This window comes from Aedes albopictus, chromosome 1, assembly GCF_035046485.1.
Source record: "Aedes albopictus strain Foshan chromosome 1, AalbF5, whole genome shotgun sequence".
NCBI classification, from domain to species: Eukaryota; Metazoa; Arthropoda; class Insecta; order Diptera; family Culicidae; genus Aedes; species Aedes albopictus.
Window position 1 is genome coordinate 29587100 of NC_085136.1, and position 18021 is coordinate 29605120.

Here is an 18021-nt window from a genome sequence, read left to right on the forward strand (position 1 = left end):
CGGTTTGACACGTGACATTTTCCTTTGTCACCACGCCTGCTTCGTTGTTGTTCAGCGAACACCGCCGGTCTGTCATCGACGGTCTATGGAACACGAGATTGCCGCGTCAGATTCACACCGGCATCCCTCATTCATCCGACCAAGCTGTTTCCGCAGCAGTGTTTGACTGGCTGCAAACTTCTTGGCGAAAACATCGCTCAAGTTTGACCACATCTCCTGCGCACTGCGTTTGTCTTGGACAACTTCCAAAACTTCATCCGCCAGGAATCCAACGATAAAACTCTTCGTTTTCCGATCCTCCTCGTCAAATTTTGGTTTCGCCGTTGCCGCTTCTGGGCGGGTCCTACGTCAGGGTTCGCAACACGTCAGGAACATTTCGACGCGAAAACTCCAATTCTCGAATCCTGATCCACCGCAATACTGGGGGATTCCGTGCGCAAGCAGCTAGCCGAATTGTTCTTCATCCCCGTTCAGTTTTCACTTCACCGATTTCACTTGTTGAACCAACCTGCAATCCACACCCCACAAAGGCTATGTAGCTATTCAAAGTTGAATTTAACTGCAGCAGAAGGCAGCAAAAGCTGTCCCATTAATCAAATAAATCACCTTTTTCCCATAACCTGTTACGAACAAACTTGATTTATTACAGCCAAAATAAAATGAACTTGACGGTTGGATGAAAACTGACCGGCCTGGGTGAAAAGCCGCCCCACCAGTTGTTTATTTGGTTGCCGTGGTTACCATTCTGATAATGATGACTATAGATAGTAGAGTAAACATAGATCCGTGATGATGAATCCGTTGTATCCAAACGAACTGTCAAAATCTGTATCCAAACGAGCATGACGTCATGATTCCAACAACACCAATGGAACGCATGACGTCATATTCAACCATCGCACTCTTAAAAAATACTATTCACACGCTTGAAACACTTCACTTAGCGATGTCCGCGGATCTATGTTTACTCTACTATCTATAATGATGACCACGACGCATGCGCAATGACATTCCGGAAGTCATAAACTCCCAGACTACTAAGTATTTCACACTAAATAATCCAGAATTCCAGAGATTATTTCAAATCAAATGTCTAGTTTTATGTAAGTCTATGGCATACTTATCAACTTTGTCGAAGACACCAACTTTCTAAGTTATCAGGATTCTAAGCTATGATATTTCTAAAATTTGCATGTTCACTAGCTCCGCCTAGTGGCAGAATTGCGAAACAAGTGTTCATTTTTATGTGAATACTGATCAACTATGCCGAGGACACCATTTCTCTAAGTTATCTGACATAAGAATTTGAGTAAAACGTAATTTTTTTGAGAAAAATTGGGTATAATTCACAAATTTTCATATTTTCATAAAAAATGCAATATTTATTTATAATTTTATTTTTTATTACCTGCTCATCATGAACAATATTTATATTTAATGGTTTTTGAGTCACTGATTCGTAATCTGACATAAGAATTTGTGTAACACGTAAACTTCAAAGAAAAATAGGGTTTTATTCACAATATTCCATATTTTCATAGAAAATACAATCTTGTTTTTATAATTTCAAATAACTGATTCAGAATGTGACTTAAGAATTTGTGTAACACGTACAGGTTTTGGACTGAGTTCACGAAAGAAAAAAATAAAAATCAAATTAGCGCGGTACGTATCCCCGGCGTGAAAAAAAACCTGACTGTGCAAATACATAAGGACAATTCGCTGAATTCTTATCATACTGTATAATTTCTGTAGCACGTACAGATTTTGAGAAAAATAGAATTATATTTACAACATCACATATGGTCATTGAAAATAAAATATTGTCTTTGTTTTTAAATCTACTGCTCATAGAAACAAAAATTCATATTAAATATATAAAAATGAGTTTGAAGTTCCTTTGAGGCAACAAAACTCAAGAACGCGTGGACCGATCGGCATGACTCTTGCACGGTTCGATTCGTATTCATGGTGGCTGTGTTTATAAGTAATAAAAAGTACGAAAATCAACTATGAAAGTAAGAACATTGATAAAGTTCTGATTTTTTATGAACTGGGAAGGAAATCAACACGATCGAAATGAAACCAATCTAGAGGGCGGTGATATTATAAGCTCAACAGTTGTCAAACCCCACTAGCTTGGCAAGACAAAGTTTGCCGGGACAGCTAGTATTAAATATTATTTGATAAGCTGATTTAGAATTATTGCTCAGAAACTCTGTAAAACGTACATTTTTTGTGAAAAATAGGTGAAACACAATGAAGGTGAATAAAACCCTATTTTCTAAAAAAATCACATGTTATTGAAATTCTTTGTTCAGATTCTGAATCAGTGGAACAAAATCTATTGAAAATAACTATTGGTTATCATGAGCAGATGAAAAATTCAAAATTATGAAATTTTTTGAATAAACCCTTTTTTTCTCAAAAAATTTACTTGTTACAGAAATTCTTAGGTCGAATTCCGAGTCAGCATATAAAAATCTAATAAATATAAATATTGGTTAAGAAGAGCAGATGAAAAAATTAAAATAATAAAGACAATAGTTTATTTTCTATTAAAATATGAAATTCTGTGTTAAACCCCATTTTTCTCAAAAAAGTTACGTGTTACTGAAATTCTCCGGTTAGATTTTGAATCAGTGGATCAAAATCAATTGAATTTAAATATTGGTAATGATAAACAGATAAAATAAATGTAATTACAATAGTTTATTTTCTATAAAATATGAACTTTTGTGAATAAACCCCTATTTTTCTCAACATTTTTACGTATTACAGAAAGTCCTAGGTAAGATTCTAAGTCAATATAATAAAATCTAATAAATATTAATATTGCTTAAGATGAGCAGATAAAAAAATGAAAATAATAAGTTTATTTTCTATGAAAATATGAAATTTTGTGAATAAAACCTATTTTCTCAAAAAATTCACGAGTTACTGAAATTCTTTGTTCAGATTCTGAATCAGGGGATCAAAATCTATTGAAAATAAAAATTGATCAGCAGATGAAATAAACTATAATTATAAAGACAATATTTTATTTTCCATGAAAATATGAAATATGGTGAATAAATCCTTATTTTCTCAAAATTTTACGTGTCATTGAAATTCTTAGGTAAGATTCTGAATCAGTGGATCAAAATTTATTGAATATAACTATTGGTTATGATGAGCAGATGAAAAATTCAAAATTATACAGACAAGATTTTGTTTTGTATGAAAATATGAAATTTTGAGAATAAAGCCCTATTTTTGTCAAAAAAAATACGTGTTACTCAAATTCTTAGGTCAGATTCCGAGTCAGTATATGAAAATCTAATAAATATTACTATTGCTTAAGATGAGCAGATAAAAAAAAAATATAAAGACAATAGTTCATTGAAAATAGAAAATATAAAATTTTCTGAATAAAAATACCATAATTTTATTTTCTATGACACATTAAATTTTGTGAATAAAATCCTATTTTTCTCAAAAACTGTACGTGTTACAGGAATTCTGAAGTCAGATTCGAAATCAGCGGGCCAAATTCCATTAGAAATGGAACAAGTGGTCAAAGTGCGTGAAAAAAGTTTAAATTTTGTCGACTAGTGTTATTGGTGTACCCTACAACTTTCCCGAAGGCACTATCCTTCCAAATTATCAGGGTCTTGAGCTGTCGCATATCGTAACGCATGCTTAACAAACTGATATGGTTCCCGTAGTGCAATTTAGCATCAAACTGTTGATGGTGCCTCTAGCGGCCAAGTTGCCAACTAATCATATGAACCAAAATTATAAATGGTAGATCTTTTCAAGCCCTAAACTTTGACGAAGATAGTATTACGCTATGTCTTAACACAACCGAGATAATTGGCCACAGCTCCAAAAAGCCGAAATCCCATAAGCTCATAGTCTCCTATTAAGCGGATTTCTATTGCGTCCCCCGACCAGTGATCTTATAAGAGTCTCGACTGTTATGCAATTCAGTATCATAATTTATATTTTATCTAACTCATTTTGGTATCATAATGGTCAATTTTTCCAAACTGGTTAATTATGCAACTGAAATCAGATGCATAATGAAAAATAGTTGTATAATGTTCATAATGCAACTCATTTGAGTTGCATTATGAACATTATGCAACTCAAATGAGTTGCATTATGAAAAAAATCATGGCATAAAATTTTGTATGGAACTAAATGTACGACTCGTACTGAAAAAATCAACTTTTTGCAACTCGTTACATAAATAACTATTTCAACCATTATCAATGAAACAATGTAAATGCTTTTACCGCCTACCCCCGTTGGTTTGAACGACACCTCATGCAAACCACCGGGGTTCATTTTCAATTTGAACTTCTAGTAATTCTGTGGACAGCAAAAAATACATTGATTGTAACCGTTTTTGCTGTTTTGTTTTGATTCTGCGTTCCGTTTCACCCCGTTCCATGAGCAGAATGACGTTTGAACCATTTTTAGTATGAACGATGTGAAGATTAGCGGGGCTCAAATTAAAAAGTGTTCAGATTAGATGCGGTCAAACCAAAGGGGGTAGACGGTACGCGTATTTCGACTAATACTTGCATTATTCCTTACAGAGAGCGTAAATCTCCGCCGTAAGTGTAATAAGTTATTGTACCATTTATCGCCCTCTTTGCTTATCCTTTGACAAATACGCATATTTTCGACTACCACTGTAATCTTCCTGAGTGAATAACTGACACTGATGATGATTACAAGTGGTAGTCGAAATACGCGTATCTGTCAAAGGATTAGCAAAATAGAGCGGAATTAAATGGTACAATAACTGATTACACTCATTCGAAGACAAACAGACGTTGAACTTAAATTGAACGATTTTTGGTATGCAACACAAAGGGAAATGCTTTCAGATGGTTTTGAGATGATAATCAGTCACAATAAACCCCAAGCAAACAATCGCTTATTAATTGTGTCAATTATAATTTTATAACTGGATGATTTTTATTCAGTAGGACGCGGTAGAATCATTATGCTGGGCAATCAAGAATGAAGTATCATTCTTTGTACGGCGGGGGTTTTCGTTCAGTGTAGATTCTTGATAGGATGATTGAATAGAGTATAGCAGATACTTAGGGAGTCTATGAAAGTGGTAGTCGGAATACGCGTATCTGTCAAAGTATTATGCCTGGTTTAGACGGTGCAAGTGACTTTTGATACAAGCCAATGGCAAACGACCAATTGAATGCGGATTGAACGTGTAAACACTACCATTCATCTCACTTGAGCAATTCACTTGACTTGAACAAAAGCTGAACATGTTGACCTTTTTCATTCTATTCAAACGAAATCAACTCACTTGTGTCGTAATCGTGCGATTACGATTCAAGTGAGTTGAATTCAAGTTATACTTATGACACACATGTGATACAAGAATCACTGTACAATTGCGCTTGAAATGAGTGCCAAACTGAAAATTCTCTCAGTTCAAGTCAGTCTTGTTATAATTTTCTTGACACTACGTACCGTTGTACAGGAATCACACTCGTATCACATGTCTGTCCGGGGTATTATCTGTCAAATGAGCTGAATTCATTTCAGTTTGCTTACGCACCGCATGAATTAAACATGTAGACACTTGCTCCGCAGACAGACGTTCAAGTTTGACTCAGCAGCTTGTGTAAAAAACATGGCCGCCACAAATTGCCAAGTGGCAATCAGCGAACAGATGGCGTTAGCGACATTCATATTCAATCGCTGCCTCACATGTGCGTTGTGACCAACAACTGTCACCAAGGTCGTCTTCCAGCCGGATAGTGGTTTCGCAGCGCGGTATCACGAACACTAATGTAAATCTACTGGTTGAAAATATGCCCATTTGATTTTGCTGGGAACAGCAGATCTTTGTTTACTATTTTCAACCAGTAACTCAAGTGGTGTTCGTGTAATGCAGCGTGTACGTACACGTACACGCAACACTACTAAAAGCAGAAACCACTATGGCGGGAAGACCGCACGTGTTGCACGCTAATAATGTTTCCACATAATTTGTGCAGAGTAAATGACTTTTATTTAATGTCTAAAATCTTTCGCGCAAATTAGCGCAGGACTCTTGTAAAATATTGTACACATTATTACTTTTGTTTTACATATATTTGCTTGAATAAAACTGCATTTGGATGAACTTCACTCGCATTGGGAAACCTTTTTTTTTTTGTCTGTATTAACGTTGGGAAATCTTTGTGAATGTGACGCAGATGTAGGAATGATTTTGACAGTGTTTGTTTTGATTTTATTTTTCGGTGGGTGGTGAATTGGGTGGTAAGTAAGCGACTGGAAGCACGTGGTTTTTTAAACTGTCAACTGCACGCGACTAGGTGTCGCTAGTGAAAATTTACATTGAAAATTTGAATAAATTTGTTCGAGCTAGAACGTCTGTCTGCGCTTGCTCCAACTGAGATGCATTCAAGAGCATTCAAGCGGGCGTTCAAGTCGTTTGCCCAATCTAAATACACGATTCAATTGGAATGAACGTTTTTGAGGAGTTTTCATGTGAAATGCTCGTTTCAGTTGAACAATGTAAACCAGGCATTCGAGGGCGGAATTAAAAGCACAGAGAATTAGACGTACTATTTAGAACAAAAACGTTATCGCCCAATTCTAAACGTACAGTATTTGACAGTGGCGGTAGTGAGCAAACGTCAAACAGGAGCAAAAACGATGCTAGCGCCGCGATTGGTCAATTGACCAACTACTGAATGTTTTAATCAGCCATTAAAAAGGTGATCGATGGGAAGCGTACAAAATTGATCACACTTAATCGAAGAGGATATTCTGCATGGAGTAGTCTTTCTCAAACTTCTTTACCGACCCGCGTATTTCTTAATGGGGCTGGAGGTTCGCAAACCATCAGGTATCAGGTTTAGAAGGTATATATAAGCACAGAGATCAGACATCCAGGCTAGAACAAATTCCATTCGGAAAGTTGTGTAAGGATTTGAATCTTTACTTGAGTAAGGTTGCAAACCAACGATGACAACACTAACGCCACCAACCAAACACCATATTGCCACAGTCAGTGGTGAATTGAAACATTTCAAGTGGTGAATTAAATTAGTATGGGAAATTAACCGATTGCAGCGCCACGCTATTGCCACTTGTGTTACCGATTTCAAATGGCCGTTAAATTCCTTACACAGTTTCGGAACTGGACTTGGATGTCTGTTCTCTGTGATATAAGCCTATTTCATCATTTACCTGAGGAAGAATGGAACAAGGGATGAGAATAAGGAAAGGGGGCGCCCTAGAAGAGGGAATGAGCGCATAAGCACAATCAGTCTATACCACAACGGGTTTAATCAGTGCCCTGAAAAGGACACTGTAAAACGCATAAATGTAAAGAGAGCCTAAAGCTCAATGAGAGTATATTACAGGTGGGGATTAAGAAATAATGGCTATGTATTAGTAAGGAGAGAAAAATGTAAACACAAACAGTGACGTCACTATTTGACACGCGTTCTTATGGGAGCTCGCTTTGGTTGTAGTAGTGACATGTTTTGCACCAGACACGGATCTCACGCACACGAGATATCTTCTTCCACACCTTTAGTAGACTCTCATTGTCTACAGTGACGATTCGTTCGTTGAGAGCTCGTTAGATGGGCTGTCTCGATGGTTGAATGTTCACTGGTTGGGGCAAAACCCAACTAAAAAGCACTGTCAATGTCAAAATAGATGTCAAAACGAGTTTGACGTCTGACCGCCGTCGCATCACAGCTCCTGTATACAGAACGTTTACGCAAGTATGTGAGTGTTCCGTGACGTATTTCTCGTCACTTGCGTGTGTCTAGAGCATTTTGATCAGTTGTCAGTTGCCCCAACGAACGAACACGATTCGCTAATCGGAACGCAGTCGTGACCCAACCAGCGAATCCGGACTGTATAGCTCATTGGAAGTAGCTTGTGACGTCATGCGACTTTCAATATGACACTGAAAGGCACGTCATCAAATATCAATATTCAAGAAACCACCCAAGCAAAAACTACGTTTGAGCGAGTGCTTTCTTGAAAACGTACACAACTTTGTGTAAAAGAGTCACTGTGGATATTCCAAATTGGGAGGCATGTAAGTTCACATGAATAGGCATGTTAGCCATACGAACATCACAGATGTGATGATCGACAATGCGTTTTAAGCATTTCAGAAAGAACGGGGTAGAACTACAAAGCAATTTCACGCCATGAAAATACCCAATAGAAAACTACAAGAGTTCAAAACATGTATGAAATACTCAAATCCCTCTGGAGAAAAACTAGACAAAACCCCATTTGCTCCTGGAGATTTGAAATAAGCAGAGCTTGTTAGTGCCCACTAAATCGATTTTATAGCTACAATCGGCGTCGGGGCAGAAGCAAGAGGTTCGTAGCTATACAAAAGACTGGTTTATCCGAAGATACTTTGAACTTGAATTCAACTTGAATATCCCTAGTTTGTTGTGCAGGGACGCCTGAATACGCAATGTTTGCGAAGGAACACTCAAAAGTGAAAGAAAGTCAAATGGAGACTCCTCATCCGACACATGCCAATCAGTCAACTCATGACAAATTCTGCTCATGCAGAGTTGGGTTAGGTGCAATTCTATGTTAAGTTATCCATGAACTTGACTACCTAAGTATTCCATCAAACTGAAACCTCTCAAATTAATATTTGAGCTACTTCAGATGATATAATCATTGTAGCAATACTGCCAAATATCAGCGAAAAGATGCGGAAAACAAGAGCTTGCTTGAAGGCATCCATAAGGAAAGGTTGAAACATACTGTAAACATTATTCTAAAATATAGCATGCTCGAGGCACGACACTTCATTTATAATGAAAGAAGCAAAACTGGGTGCACAAGGTACATATACTGAAGTTACCCTTCGAAAATGAACTTTTTGAAGTAGAGCCACTTGGGCTATGGGTTCGAAAGTCGGTAGGGGCTGATCATAAACCACGTAGACCAAAATTAGGCCATCTTAGACCCTACCCCTCCGCCTCGTAGACTTTTGTCCATACAAAAATTTTGAAATTTGTATGGAGCGTAGACTTTGGTCAGATCCCCCCTTCCCCCCAAAAAGTCTACGTGGTTTATGAACGGCCCCGTACAAGCTTTTTTCGGATAGAGAACGATTGATCTGAAACTGTCAAGGAACATTACTAAGCATACCAGCTTTCAGAAACTACTGTCAGGTTTAGAAAGCCAGTTTTTTTTTCCTAAATTTGGGCCACTCTAGGGCGTGCCTAGCGCGCCTCTTCCTTGTGTTTCCGGGTGAGTTCGATGAAATGTGAATTTGCCAAAAGACGCAATCGAACAACGAATAAATAAACGGAAAAGATCGAGCTTGTTTCCTGGCGTCGACAGCTATGTAGCTAAAGGAGGACGAGACGAGCTAACTGAATGGAAATTTGAGCTCCAGCTGATAGATGTTTTTTTTGACTGCTTCTCATCGTATAAGGATTATCCCTTTTCGCCCTGGTTCCGGATCGGGATGTGGACCCGGACTACTGCTGGCTGAGAGGTAGGTATTTATTTTTAGGATCTATCATGTAGCCTATATTGAGTTATATCTATGTATATTCCAATTTTGTGGTGGATTCGGGTGGTGGGAGATGCTGACGGATTATATTATCTCGTTTGGCCCATTCACACGTTGAAAAATTCATTAGATGGAAAATTGAAGCGAGGCTGCTTTTGCATGTTTTTTTTTCCTTCCATTCATGGAGTGTTGATGAGAAGGCGATTATGAATGATGATATTAATCACTTTTTTGTGTTATTCGGGAGATCAATCATCACCTTTTTTTAATAATTGTGATTGATGTTTCCGTTCGTAAATACGAGCCGAAGAATGATAGTTTTTGTAAGCATTACAGATATTGTAATTAAAATTGATTTATATAAAGCACTGGAAATCGACAATTACGAAAAACGTTTCAATTTCAATCCTCTTACGATTTCACATTTTTTCTCGCTTTGTATAGGGGAAAGTGGGGTAAGATATCATTTTTCAAACTTTCATTGTTTTCAATGAGATATAGCCTCATTTGTTAGGTTTGAAAGCCTAACAGCAACTAGACAATATTTGCTCGATGCTTCAGCAAAAATATTCACTAAATTATTGCATTTTCATCGATTTTTAGCGATTTCAAAAACTAATTCGTAAAACGGAAGTGGTGCAAAAAGACTATCTGCCATGGGGTAAGATGCCACTTCATGACAACATTCAAAAATTACGTCCATCAATTTTCTGGGATTTTCGACTCACTTTCACCCTCTGTCACGTTTTTGTACGTATGGAAACGTCCATAAATGACGTCACGCTTTTAGAGGGGAGGGGGGGTTCAGTGAAGTGTGACAACCCATACAAAAATTTCAAAAGTCTCATACAAAAAGTGTGACATAGAGGGGAGGGGGGTTGAAAATGGTAAAATTTTGCCTGACGTAATTTATGGACGCTCGCTATACTCCATACATGGAGTGTTACCCCCCTCCCCGCTAAATGATGGTCGTCATATTTGAATGATCCCTAACATGGATGGCGTAGACATCAACAACCATGCGCCTCCATGGGTGCCTCAATCTCCTTGGAAACACATAACTGGTAATGAAATCACCCGAGACTCTTAATTGCAAGCACAAAAAAACGGAAGTTGTCAATTTTTATTGGGAAATCAAAAGATTTTCCGTGGACTTGGCAGCCTAGCTTCTAGAAGAATGTTTAATGCAAACATATCTTGACACCATTCACCTATATCAATGACCAAGTCCCATTCAGGAATGATTTAATGAGTTGAGCCATTTGGCATTTTGGGCTCTGTTCCCCTATACCGAAGGCAACATCACCAAAGAAGCATCTAGCCAAATCGTTCTTCACTAGTATTCAATTTTCATCTATTGAACTGGACCTTCCTTTCACGCCCCACAAAAGCTCAGTGCAGTGGCATTTCAAAGTAGGATTTCACTGCTGCAGAATGCTGTGAAAGCTCCTCAAAAGGTCTAATCAGAAGACGTTTAAAATCAGCTGATTTTGAGAGCTTTTGACAGTTATTATAGTAAATGACAGTTCAAACAGTTGTGAATAACAGTTGCCTTTGTCCCAGGGAAGATGCAGGCAAATATGTGTATTTATGTCGATTTTCTGCATACGAAACATCGTATTTCACAACCACAGGTAAAGATTTCTTCGGTACACTGAAATATTTTACGTTAATCTCAAGCTACATCTATCTCAATGATCGTAGTGTGCCGCGACGGAAGACGGGCGCAAAGTTTGCAGCGCCGTGTTTTTAGCTTGCTCCCTGTCAGCGCTTTGAATCAATTCGGCAGATAGAACTCTAACTCTGTTTGGCTCAAAAAATTGTGAGATTTTCAAATGAAATGAAATTGTAGAAAGTAAAGTGTATGCTGACTAGGATAAATACTAGTGGATGATGGATACAGTAAAAGGAGCGACGCTGCCTTCAATACGGACGTTTTCCAGCTGTTGCAGTTTGGGTTCCGGAGCTGTGTCAACCAGTGTACGAAATGGATGGGTCCCACTCAAATCCTTGTATTCGTTGAGATCGAACGATTTTGTTCATTGTTTATTTCATTATATCTGGTATAATCAGGTTGTATAATACAGTGGTTTTTCGGTTTTATCACGGTAAAAAAAAAAATTACCGTGATATAAACGAAACCCAAATTCACGGCGAAACGAGAAATAAATGTAATTTTTTTATTCAAAATCATTCATCTGCAAAATATATGAATCGTAGCTCATATTTTTTAACTGTTTTGGTGGACTGGACAGTACTATATTGATTTCATATCGGAGTGTTTTAAAACAAGTGTGATAAAAACGAAATGAAAATCGAGATAAAATCGAATCAAAAACCGTGAATTTTTGCGAGTAGTGATTAAAACGACTAGTGATAAAACCGAAACTGTACATACTTTTCATATCATGAAATGCATTACATTAATGCTTTCTCGCCAAGGGAAGCATCCCATAAAACCCCATCCAACTTCCAACTCCAGTTATCTATGAAGTGGCCCAAGTTCTTGGACATATTCTGAATAGATATCTAATCAACATTTCCTCCCCATCCCCGCTGATCGCAAGGAACTGGCCAGGTGACGAACAAAGAGGTCGTTCAATGAAAAGTTTGTCAAGTCCCAGGCAACTTTTATGGCGCATTAAGCGCTCTTCTCACTTTACCGGGCCGGGACCGTGCCGGGCCCCGGCCGTGCCCCGGTCATCGATTTCTTTCTAACGATATCTGTGGCGTGCTTCTCACTAGCCCGGGCGAGGCCCGACCGAGCCCCGGCACGGTGTGATGTGTGAAATACGCCATAGTAATCGCATGTAAGAAATCTATGACCGGCGCACGGCCGGGGTCCGGCACGATCCCGGCCCGGTGTAATGGGAATAGCCCTTTAAACGTCTCTATCGATAGCCACCCCAGGATGTGTACGGTCGGCTATGCTATGCTATGCTATGCTATGCTATCTCAAGCTACATCTATCTCAATCTAAGAAAGCTTATTTCTGCTTAATCTGTTTTGAACACATAATTTGTTTTGGATTGCGACGAATTTGACTGAACTTTCGAATACACAACTACGATCATCATAAAAAATCATAATTTTTGACCATGGTATTATGTACCATAGTGTCACGTAGATGGTATGACAGGAATTTAATTCGTATTGTGCCTAAAAAAGACGTGGACAAGATTAAAATAGAATTTTAGAGACAATTATTCAATCTTATTATTTCAAGGAAATGTGTTTTATTTACTCAGGTACTCACTAAACAGATCAAATTGCTGCGTGAGCCATGCTTTTTTGCTTATTTGAAATGTTTCATGATTGTGCGAATGAAATAATCAAAGATTGCCTTGGTAATCGCGACGTTTAATCAGTTTAATCAGTTTACGCTGTGAAATGAATGGTCCACTGCACGAATTTATTCTGGCCTGCTTACTCTCACGCGAAATTTGACGTTTGAGCGGTGTCGGCACCGCTCAAACGTCAAATTTACCGTGAGAGTAAGCAGGCCAGCATAAATTCGTGCAGTGGACCATCCCCCTTATATGTTTTATATGATATGAAAACTAATTCACGGATAAGTCATTAAAACGAAACTGGCATGGGGCATGAGGTGAGGTGTAAGAATAAACTCGATCATTATTGGTCGGTGTTAAGTATGACGGGAATTAGATAAAAACCCTATGTGGGTTTGCGCACGCGTTGAGAAGTGTAACTAATTCTAGAACTCGTCTTGGATTCAATAGGGATCTTCCATCTTCCAAGATTCTTCCAGTAGTTTTTTATGGATTTCTTCAGAAATTCAGTCTGGGATTCTTCCAGAAGTTCCATTTGAGATTCCCAAAGAGCTCCCATCTGAGATTCCGCCAGGAGCGCTATTCAGGATTCCTCCAGTAACGCTTCCAGGGAGTCCTCCAGAGATTCCTTCTGGATTTCTCAAGGAATCCTGTTCGAGGTTCGTTCAGGGTTCCACTCTTGGTTTCTTCTGCGATTCCTCCAGTTCCTTTTTTTGGAATTTCAGCAGAAGAATTCCCTGGAAAAATGTAATCCCAGAAAGCACTATTGAAAGAAAACCAGATAAAAACTCTTGAAGAATCTCATGAGGAAAATGATAAAGGATTCCGCAAGCAACTCCTGTAAGAGTTTTATAAGGCTGGACCCCTGGCGTGATTACATAACCCAAGCAACACACTTGTTATATATTAGTTACGACAGCGCAAGTTTTGGTTGTATAGAAGTTTATTTGACGTTATTTTAACATAATGTTAGAATTACGTAAAATTAACTTCTATACAACCAAAACTTGCGCTGTCGTAACTAATATATAACATGTGTGTTACTTGGGAAGGAACTAAATCTCCTTGAAGAGTTCAGAAATGAACTCCTGGAGTATTTCCATTAAGAACACCAAATTTCAAAGTGACCTTCCACTGGAATTCCATCAGAAAGATCATCAGAATTTCTAATAGAAGCACGGGGAGAAATTCCGGAAGGAGTTCCCAGATGAACTCAGAAGATGTTTCAGAAGGATTCTGGGAAGATATTCCCAGAGGAATCCCTTGAGGAATTCTCAGAGGGATCTTGGAAGGAGTTCCCGGAAGAAGCCTGGAAGGAGTCTCGATGGAAGCCTGAGAAAAAATCCTGAAGAAATCCCAGAAAGAACTTGTTTGAAGGAGTTTCCGTAGAAACTTCAGGAGGAATCTCGAAATAATATTATAATAAATATATATCGGGAATACCTCGAGGAGTTTAGTAAGAATTTCTTAAGAAATACGCTCAGGAATTATTTCTGGTATTCCAGTTTTAGCTTCAGGTATACCTCCTGGAGTTGTTCCAGGAATATTTTTTTAAATTTATTCTTCAACAAAACGCCCTGGGAGTATCTTCGAAAAAATCCCTAGAGTTATACCCAAAGACATCATAGATAGAATCTCTGAAGGAATACACGAAGAAATCTCCGTAAAAGCAAGCATAAGGTTCCCTTTGGGATTTCAGAAGGAGGGATTCCAGAAAAACTTTATAGAAGAATTACGATTGTACGACATTTCCCCGAAAACCAGTTCCCCGAATGCACTTTTCCTGAAAGTTATTTCCCCGAGTGTACCATTATCCCGAAAAATGTTTCCCCGAATGTACCGTTTCGCCGAAAAGAGTACTGCATCTGCCATTCAACATTCTCCGTGCCTCATCTGACACTCACCACGCTGACGTAGTACATGTGGGCCGTAATGGCTCCAATGCACAACTAGGAGGATCTGGTCATTAGGCCGAATCACGTTTAACTAAAGTACGTCAGGCCGAAGTACGTAAAGCCGAATAAGTTGTCTAGCTGTCTTCCTTATTTTCTTAATAAAAGATGTTCAAATTTGTTTTTAAAATCCTAGAATATGTTTTGAGTCAAGGGACTCAGCAATTTTCTAGCATTCCTCGAATCTAGTGTATTCTATAGATACTGGGAGTTAAGGTTCATTTGGCCGAATGCGATTTGGCCAAATGCCGTTTGGCTGAATGCCGTTTGGCCGAAAATGAATTATGAGCTCAAGTAATAATGCCACTGCAGCGCACTATTTCCCATATTACTATAACTCGAAAGAACAGCCTATGTTTCAAAGAAGGATTAATCTCTGATAAATTAATGACAGTTTCAGTGTCAACTAATCTCTGAATAGAAAACTAGAAAGAATAACCCACGAATAAAAGAAGGAAATATTTCTGATGATCATATAGGTTGCCAGCATGTCAAAAAGTTCTTCTAAATTCATTTGATGTTAATTCGGCCAAACGACATTCGGTCAAATGACCGGACACCTATGGGAAAAATTTTCAGAATTTTATATATTTTTTTAAACATTTTCCTTTTTTTTTATGTTGAAGTTATACTGTTACGGAAGTATTGATGATCAATCTGTCAACATTTTATCTGAGATTTTCCTTTTTTTTTATAACACGCAGGTTTTTGAGGTTGTACTGCTGCATAGTTTATTGGACATTTATTAAACTGCTGACTGTCCCATTACAGAATTACCTTCTTTTAGAAGTCGGCTCTTCTTTTAAGTATTGGATTTTTTGTTGGTCAAACTGGTTTATTAATCTTTATTTCTGAACAGTTATTTTATCACGGATGATACCTTCTTTTAAAAATAGGTAGTTCTTATGACGTTTATGCATATAATACATTCAAATCTTTCAACTAGATTGTGCCCATTCATGGCTTGAAACTCAATCCGACTGATGACCCATCCGGCCTAACGACACTTTCGGCCTAATGAGCTACGACCCAATGTACTTCAGCCTGACATTCTTCTGCTTAATGACCGTCTTTTTAGCCCAAATTTTGGCCTGATTTATAACATTTGTTTTAATAAAATTTCCTTTTTTTTTCAAATATAGGCTGTTTTTTTTCAAGATAAACTGTTCAATTAATCATAAGTAATTTTACTGCTGCTATATTTATTATTTTGATTTTTTAGTTTTTGTGGCCAACTGTTCTAGTATCTATAAGCATTATATGTAGTAGAAATCTTCATCAGATATGCTCCCTTCTTTTATCATACACTGTTCTTTCAAAATATGTTGTTAAAATATTGTCGGCAGTCTAAGGGTCCCATTAGACATGACAAATATTTGGCCAAACAAGCCCAACAAATGACCAACACAACGCAAATCATGGCAACCTCAGATGAAAGTCGGACTACCATGACAAATATTTGTCATTATGACAAACAGTCTAATGGCCCCTTAACTACTAATATTTTCTGCAAAAATTCAATTTCAAATGTTACTTCGGTCATAAATAGCTTGAACCCATTGAATTGCAAAAAAAACTTAATAGTGCTTTGCTTAAAATTTATTTATCAAACAGATTTCATTAACTTTTCGTTTCGAAGTCTGTTAATAGACATTAAAATTGAGCTCATAGAGTTCCTTTGAAAGCAAGCATACTTTAAATTACCAAGAACGACCCATACTTAAAGGAAGAGCAAACTTCATTGAATAATCATGCATAATATGTTATCTCGAAAATTCCTTGATAAGAGGGAATGCACAATATCAATAAGGTGTGAAAGTTTCCATGATCTTGATATCTTCATTCATTCCTAAATTTTCTCAAATCATAGGATATAAAAATCATTAAACAGCCTTTCTAAATCCTGCACATTAGCACTCCTAGTACTCAGGCTAACTTTCCGCTACTTCGTTCCAATGACTAGCTCGGACAGTGGAATAAATAAAAAAAATCATCATAAACTAGTATTAAGGTAGTATAATAAATATTTCGGGGAAACGGTCCATTCGGGGAAACGGCCCATTCGGGGAAACGGTTCGTTCGGGGAATCGTTTTTCCGGGAAACTTCATTTGGGGAACTGGTTTTCGGGGAAATGTCGTACAATCAGAATTACTTAAGAAATCTCTGGAGGAATCCTTGAAAGATATCCATGAAATATTTTTTAAAAACTAATGGGCGAATATTTTATAAAATTTCCGGAGGAATCCCTTGAAGGCTTTTCCCAGGAATTTCTAAAAACATTCCCAAACGAATGCTTGGATGAATTCCCGAAAGAACCACTGGATGAATTCACGAAGAAATTTCTACAGATATTTCAGAGTAGGAACCCAACAATTATTATTGCTGTACAATGGACGAATAAACCGCTCTTTAGCTAGATTAAAAACAAGAAATAACTGAATAAGCTGTTATTCAGCTATCATTGTTTCTTTTGAATCCATATTGAAAATTCCGGGGAAATCTTTGGGTGAATTCACAGGGAAACCCCTGGAGGAATGCACAAAGGAATCCCTGTAGGAATTTTTAAAGGAATTTCTAGAGCAATTTCCATTAGAATGGCAGAAGGAATTTTCAGCTGAAACCTTGTAGGTAGTCTCAGAGGAATCCTTATCTGGTTTGAATCTCACCAACCCCGTGTTGGAAAGCTTGGATCAAATCTCAAATCTTGGAAAGAGTTCTCAAAAGAATTCTGAAAAAAAAAAAACATGAGGAAATCCAGGAAAGAGTTCCCAAAGGAAACACGGGAGAAGTTGACGAAGAAGCCCAGAAGATGTTCCCAGAGGAATTACTGCAGGAATCCCGGAAGGGATTCTTGAAGCAATCTCAGAAAAAGTTCCTGAATGAATCCCAGAAGGAACTCCTGAAAGAGGATCACTGAAAGATGTTTTGTAGGATTCCAGAAAGAATCTTAGAAACAATTTCCTGAAGAAATCCCAGAAGGAACTCCGGGAGGGTTCTCGCATTCTCGCATGAATTCCTGAAGCAATCCCAGAAGGTATTCCATAAGAAATCTAAGATAGAACCTCAGGAAGAATCTTGGGTGTACATCCTGGAGGAATCTTGGCAAGCGCTTTTGAAGGAATTCCAGACGGAACCTTTTCAGGAATCTATCTCAAGAAAAATCTCATGAAGAACTCCGTGGGAATCCCAGGCGAAACTCCTGGAGGATTCCTAGAACAAATTTGTGGACCC

The 18021-nt window shown here is 37.8% G+C and overlaps 1 protein-coding gene and 1 long non-coding RNA gene across 2 annotated transcripts in view; both read left to right on the forward strand.

Moving 5' to 3' along the window:
• The window catches only part of LOC109422161 (phospholipid-transporting ATPase IF-like), a 427692-nt gene that overhangs the window by 90933 nt on the left and 318738 nt on the right, over nt 1-18021 (forward strand). The gene's annotated exons all lie outside the window — the stretch shown is intronic.
• LOC134284861 (uncharacterized) overlaps nt 5927-18021 on the forward strand; it is a 236751-nt gene continuing 224656 nt past the window's right edge. The window contains exon 1 of the long non-coding RNA XR_009995979.1: nt 5927-7906. This is a non-coding gene — a long non-coding RNA (uncharacterized LOC134284861). The remainder of the gene's footprint in view (nt 7907-18021) is intronic.